This window comes from Mandrillus leucophaeus, unplaced genomic scaffold (genome assembly GCF_000951045.1).
Source record: "Mandrillus leucophaeus isolate KB7577 unplaced genomic scaffold, Mleu.le_1.0 Scaffold466, whole genome shotgun sequence".
NCBI lineage: Eukaryota > Metazoa > Chordata > Mammalia > Primates > Cercopithecidae > Mandrillus > Mandrillus leucophaeus.
In genome coordinates, this window is record NW_012104987.1 from 1,048,512 (window position 1) to 1,056,361 (window position 7,850).

The window sequence follows — 7,850 nt, forward strand, 5'->3', positions numbered from 1 at the left end:
TCCTGACCTCAGGTGATCCGCCCGCCTCGGCCTCCCAAAGTTCTGGGATTACAGGCATGAGCCACCATGCCCGGCCCTATATCTCTATTTTTTAAGGACCTTAGTAATCCAGGTACATTCAGACTTTGAGGAACCAGAGCCTGGAATTGCCTGGCCTTAAAGACTCAGCTCATGGGACATTGAGGAGAAGCTGGCAATGCCCAGTAGAGCCGACCAACAAGTCCCACAAAGGAAAGAAAGACTCTGAAGATCCTTACTCCTGAATGGTGTCCCACCCATCCTTAAGTCAGCTTTGAAACTAGGGATGCAATACGCCGAATTGACCTTACCCGAGAGCGGCTTCCTGAAGCTGGCATAAGTATCAGACAAAGGGCTGCTTTCCTGCCCTGCCACTGTCCCCTGGCTCCCCAAGAGCTCCTCAGTCACTCTTTCCATCTGCAGAGGCCCCAGGAGGCAATCAGCACAACAGCCTTGCCCCGTCCTTCAATCCTCCTTGGATTTGCTCCTGTTATTCCTTCTCACTGAAATCCCTGCCTCCCCACTCCATCACCACCTGTCAGATTATTTCCATGAATACCGGATTTAAATGGCATTTCCTCCCTAAGCCATTGTGACCATCTAGGTCTGGATTTTCCAGTCACGTTCGGACTCCATGCATTTGGTTCCACTGTCATGCTTTGAGGAAAGCTCATGTGTGCTGAAGTTTTGGTTTTCACTCTGTTTGCTGCACTCAGCGTCTTCACTTGGAGTTCATAGTTCCCTCCTCCATGCCCTCTGGCACTTTGGCTATGTCTCCGTGTTGATGATAATTCCTGGCCTCTTCTCTTTAAGAAGCATCTGGGATGGCCCTCCGGCTCTGAAGCTGTCTTGAGGACAGGTATTGATTTTTATTCCCTGTACGTTCTCCTGGCATTCACCCCAGAGAAGAGGAGTGTGATATTATTCCACAAATAACTTCAACCTCCAAAACTACTAATGCCCTCACTGTTTCACTTTACAGTTAGCCACGTGGAGAAATCTAAGTAGGAATTGTTTTTATAGCGGTACGCTCTAATGTTAGTACTGGCTGTGGGTTGAATTGCATCCCCACCATTCATCTGTTGAAGTCCTAAGCCCCAGTACTTCAGAATGTGACCTTATTTGGAGACAGGGTTGATGCAGATGCAGATGTAATGAGTTAGGTTAGGACGTGATCCTAATGGGATAGAGAGAGCAGGGTGGGCTCTTAATCTAATGTAACTTGTGTCTTTACAAAAGGAGAAATTTGGACACTGAGACACAAAAAGGGAGAACTCCGTGTGGACGGGAAGGCAGAGATTCAAATGATGCAGCTACAAGCCATGGAATGCCAGAGATTGCCAGGAAACCCCCAGATGCTGGGAAAGAGGCATGGAGCGGTGTCTCCCTCACAGCCCCCAGAAGGAACCAACACTGCAGACAGCTTGATCTCAGCCTTCTGTCCTCCAGACTGGGAGACAATAAATTTCTGGTTTTCAAGCCATCCAGTTTGTGGTATTTTGTTCTGGAAGCCCCAACAAACTAACAATGGACTTGACCAATGGACACCCTTGCACCTTCCCTATCTATAGCTGTAGACCTTTAGTGTTATAATCTGGAATCTCTAAGAACAATTTGTGTATTCTTTAGCTTGTCCTTCTTAGGGAGATAAGCAAATTCACAACTTAGTTCTTTCTTTTTTTTTCTTTCTTTGATTTTTTTTTAACCAATATGGTTAATCAACTATAGATTGTTCTTCTTTTACGTCTTATCAAAGTTTTTGTGCCTGATAAACATTTACTTATCCTTCAAGACCAAGTATTTGAAATAAAATTCAGTGTGGCTACACATATCAGAGGCTTTAAAATAAGAATTATTTACACACAGAAGAGTTTGTTTCTCTCTCATATGTAAGTCTCAATGTAAGTAATCCATGAAATCCTTGTAACCCACGTTCTTTCTCCCCTACCGGTCTATCATCACTAGGACACTCATTCTCATGATTCAGTGTGGCAACCAGTGCTCCAGCCATCACATCTGCATTTCAAAGAGCATAATGTAGAAAATAACCAAGAAGAAAAGGGCACATTATATGAAGCAGCTATCTTTTTTTTCCTTTCTTTTTTTTTTTTTTTTTGAGACGGAGTCTCCCTCTGTTGCCCAGGCTGGAGTGCAGTGGCACGATCTCCGCTCACTGCAACCTCTGCCTCCCAGGTTCAAGCGATTCTCTTGCCACAGCCTCCCGAGTAGCTGGGACTACAGGCATGTGCCAAGTAATTTTTTTGTATTCTTAGTAGACACAGGGTTTCACCACATTAGCCAGGATGGTCTCCATCTCTTGACCTCGTGATCTGCCCATCTCAGCTCCCAAAGTGCTGGGATTACAGGCATGAGCCATGGCACCCAACTGAACCATCTATCTTTTAAGGAAGAATCCGAGTAGCTACCACATGATGCTTCTGCTCATATCCTAGAATTAGCCACTTAGCTAGAATTTTATCACACGATCATACGCGTGACACACAATGAAGGCTGGGAAAGGTCATGCCGTGTTTGTTCTGAGCCATTATCCTCCCAGATAAAATAAAACATTTTATTACTGTGGAAGAAGACAGTGGTGAGTGAGAGAAAACAACTTAGCCACATCTAGTTAAGATTTACTCTTGGGAAATAATTTATTTTATAAATTATTGATATTAGTGATATTCTATATTACCCAGCCCAACATCTGTATTAGTTACTTGAATGCTAGTTACTAAAACCAGGAGATCCACAAATTTCAGTGTCCTAATGTGATAGATATTTACTGTTGATTCACATGATAATCCAAGTGTAGATTTCTTGTTGACAGGCAGCTTTCTTCCTCAATGCAATTCAGAGACAAAAGTTTCTTCCATTTCAGCCAACAGGCAGGGGAAGAGGGCATGAACAGGCCACATTTCAAAGTCACAACCTAGAAGCGAACATATCACTTCCACTCACATCTCATTGGCTAGAACTCAGTCATCTGGCCACACCCAATGCAAGACGTCCAGGAAGAAGAGGAAAATAATTTATCTAAACAAGGAGCTATGCCTGACACAATATTTATCTCTCTTGGAGGAAATGGTAGCATATATGGGTCACCTGCTCAAATAGCAATGTTGCTTGGGCCTTAACCCAGAAAGCAGCACCTTCACCTCTCTATGAGAACTGGAAGTATGCTGAAATCAAAGATAGTAATGGGAAATTGGATGCTTGAAGAAAAATGTTAAAATTTATCTAAAAATGAACCACTTGCAATCATAAAAATAAATTTTCCTGCTAAGATGGGAGAGGGAGAGAATATTGACATTCTTTGATGCTTTCTTTGAGTATGAAAAATTCGCTAGTCATTGATATAATGAGTTGTTTTTATTTTTTCCTTTTAAGAGATTTGTCCATTTTATTTAAACGTCAAAATTTATTGACATAAAATTATATAGAAGAGCAGTAGAGACTGGGGTAACTAGGATTTATGTTCAGAAGTGGGTGCACACCTTCTGCCAGGCCAGTAATGTAGGGAATTAAGACTATCTAGTCAGTAGTTGGGCTGGATTCAAATTCCTCCAGGGCGGGCTCTTTACTGTGACCTCCTGCTTAGCGTGGAGCCTGTGGTGCTGGCAGGTTTTCCTGTGTCAATTCTTCATGCTTAGCAGCTGGCATCATGGAAGGGGTCTTGTGCCATGCTCAGGGCCCTCCCGCAGCAGCTGTGTAACTGATGGATTATTTCTGTTGAGATATCCTACAAACAGTCACACTCCCGTTGTCTTCTCCATCTGATTACATTTGTGGAAATCTACTGTTCATCTCCATGACTCATCTGGCTTCTAATGTAGCCAAAGAAGCAAGGAAAATGAGCAACAGTGGGAATTCCTAACCTGCCTGTCTTGAGGGTTTGATGACACTGCTCACCTCTCCTATCTCCTCCATGGATGACGTGTTGCCTTTGGTTTACTCTCAAGGACAGGGTAATTCCAGGAAACTCTACTTGGGCCTTTCTTCCCTAGTAACGAAAATTCCTGGGTTCAGGAAACCAGTGTGGGGATTCCGCTAGTGGCTAAAAAATTCCTATCCCACTAGTTGATAAATACATCCATTCTGGAATGGGGAGTAACCACAGGAGGACGCCATGGTCTCACTGAACAATCTTAACCTTGGGCCAAGGCAGCTTCTCTCCCCAGAACTCCAAAGCCCCTGCTTCAACTGATGGGCCACACAGCATTTCTGATGTTGGGGACTCAAAATCTACTCTGAACACGTAGACAAAATTCTCTAGAAACCCCATGTAGATATTTACCTTCTTCCAGAGTGTGGTCACAGCAGTAATTACCTTTGACTTTGGGGACATTTGGGGAAGCTGAGGGAAAAGATATATGATACATACCAGAGACTACATTGCAGCCTTGAAGGGCTCCAATCTCTCCTTTAGTCTAGGAGCTCAGAGTCATTACTGGCTTATGTCTCATAACTACGTTAGAGACAATGGGTCCTCACTGTAGCAACAATCATATCTAGATTTCTTTTTTCTTGGTAGGCTGCCCATCAATTTCATTTCTCAGGACCCCTCGATCAATTACCCCTCACCACATATCCCTGTGGGTCATTCTCTAATTCCCATCCTGCCTGCATGGCATACTATGTGACTGCATGCACCTTGTCTCTGATGCCCGAGCCACCTGACCCAGCCCCTCTTCACTGTCCCCTACCATCATTGGCAGCAATAGAGGATGGCCAAGCACAGAGCTCTTCGAGGATGCTGGTGCCTCCTTTGCCAATGCACTTTTTAAATACTTTGATGAAGTGAGTGAGCTCTGCTTTCTTCCAGTAGGCAAGATTAGGGATGGCTGAGCAGACTGAACATCATAGTTCCATCCCACCGTGCCTGTCTTTATCCATTCTGACTCCTTCCTCCCTCCCTCAGCAGTATGGCAAGGACATCCGAGGATTCTGACCTCATTATCTGGAAGCCCTCATAGAGCCCAGAGTACCAACACCATTAGCAGGTGGTCTGTCCAATACTTTAAACCCAAATCCATACTGGGCTCTCTCATGTCAATGAATTCAGTCCAATCAAGACCTTTATTTTGCTCCTTGGTCCACCACCTTGGACCCACTCCCGCTCCTGCTGCCCAGGCTTTTGCCAGCATGGAACTGCAAAGTCCCATAAGCTTTCAGCATATAGTCATCTCCTCCAAGGCAGTCCTGGCAATGCTCTCTCCTGGCTAATGACCTATCTTTAGATCTGCCTTTTATTATGGGTTCCTAACTGTACAGCGAAGCAAGGTCAAGCAATTTCTTCACTGTACAGACCACCTCCTCCCCAAGCAAAAGGTGAATGTGAAGGACCAAACAGAAGTTATTTGTACATCAGACTAACAATGTATTTTTACAAATAAATGAGAAAAATCTTTTGGGGGCAATGGATACATGTATATTACCCTAATGGCAGTGATGATTTTATGGATATATACATGTGCCCAGACTTGTGAAATTGTAACCTTTAATTGGATGATGTTCATTATAATATCAATTATACTTCAAAAAACTGTAAGGAAATTTACAGACTAACATACCTAGGAAACTGAGCACAGTGTCCTTATCAATATGAAATATTAAACAAACAATTTATATTTCATAAAATGTTACAAAGTCATAATGAGGAATTCTGGTAGGCTAAAATAATTATATATAAAAGTATATTAAGATTCTTGAAATACAGAAAGGATAATTTAATTTTTTCTTGACATTCTTAAACTCCAAACTTAAAATACTATCAGAGTGAAAAAAATTAAAGTCAAACGTAAAAATATCAAGAAAGGCAGAAGGTCCTTGAAATCAACAATGAGAAGACCTAGTAAGTGAAAGACCACCAGAGGGCAATGCAGGACTGCTTAGGACAATGACATTGCTCTCCCCCCCCCAATTTTTTAATTAAAATTTTATTTGACAACAATTAGCAACTCAAATTGTAATTAAAATACCATTTGCTACATATTTAGGCAAACACCCAGAAACCCACTTTATATTCTATTAATATACTAATTAATTGTGACACTATTCTTAAAAAAAAACAGAAAATAATGAACTCATTGCAAATATAACACTAATAATTTTAACTCCTTAGTTCTCTCATTGCATCATTTCAATACTTCTATAAGCTAGCATTCAGAACAAGTTTTATTATTTTAGAGAATTTTAAAAGAAATATTTACTTGCTGTTATTATTTGGTAAAATTTGGAAAATAATGTAAATTCCCTATAAGAAACAAATATAATTATCCCCTAATTGGAAGATGTATCTCCTTATGCATGCAAACGTATACGATTATTAATAAATGAATGAATGAATGAGTGAAGTTGGATTTTAACCAAACAAGCTATAAAAACCCCAAATGATGAAACAACTAAATGTAAGAGCTAAAACTAAAAGTCTTAGAAAAATATATAGGGGCAAATATTTATGACCTTGGATTTCACATTAGTTTCTTAACGTGTCCCACAAAACACTAGCAGTAAAAGAAAAAAACAGATAAATAGGACAGCATCAAAATTAAAAACATTTGTACATCAAAGCACACTGTCAAGAGAGTGAAGAGACCACTCACAGAATGGCAGGAAATATTGGCAAGTGATAAATTTGACAAGAATCTTGTACCCAGAAAATATAAAGAAGTCTTCCAGTTCAAGTACAGAAACCCAAATGATTGAACCAAAAATGGGCAATAGACTTGAACAGACATTTTTCCAAAGAAGATATACGAATGGTAAGCAAGTGCATAAAAGGTGATCAACATTAGATGTTAGGGAGATGAAAAGGAAACCAACAATGAGATACCACTTCACACCCACTAGGATGACTATAATTAAACAGTAAGAACAAAACATAAAATAGCAACTGTTGATATCTGTGGCCATCCCACACCTGACCCTCATTGAAATATAAATGCAGGAGACAGAGCTAGACTTGAATGCTCCCAAAATTGCTTTTTAGCAGTGCTTCATAAGGGAGTTCCGAAACAAAGGAGTCTAAATAAAATGCAGGAGATACAACCAAAACCTAAAGAAGACCCTTCAGAATTTCTGGTAGGGCTTTTAAAAATGTGTAGGCAATACACTGATATAGATTCAGAGGCCCCTGAGAACTTAAAAATGGTAAATATAAACTATATTAGCCAAAGAGCTCTGGATATTCAGAAGAAACTACAGAAAACAGAGGAGACCCTGGGGATGTTGATGTCTCAAATGGTTGACATTGTTTTAAAGATTTTCAGTAGCAGAATCAAGTCCAGAAAGTGAAACAGTAAGCTGCCTTGCTGGCAGTGGCACTGACCGAGGAAATGACCCACGGTCCACAAGTAGGAAGACTGCAATTAAACATAGGTGGCCCCCCATCCCAGAATCCAAACCACTTAAGACACCTCATAATGGGACCCCACCAATATGCCTACTGTAAACAAGAGGGCCATTGGAAGACAGAATGCCCCAACCAAAATAAGACTCTTGAAGAAGATAGGCATCAGTCAATGCACCAAATGCCTGAGATCACCAGTAGTGATGAGGAATGATGAAACCTGGGCACTACTTCTGACTCTACTGATCCCATTAAGATTTTCCACATGCAACCCTGAGTGACCATGATGATAGGAAATCATCTTCTGGATTTTCTGATTGATACTGGGGCTACCTATTCAGTTCATAGTATTAGACTTTACAAGTTATCTGAAAACAATGCTAATAGCTAGAATCCCTGGAGAAACCTTGAAAAAGTCATTTCTCTAATCTTTAGATCACCAAGTGGGCAAATCACACCTAAAACATGGTTTTTAAATATA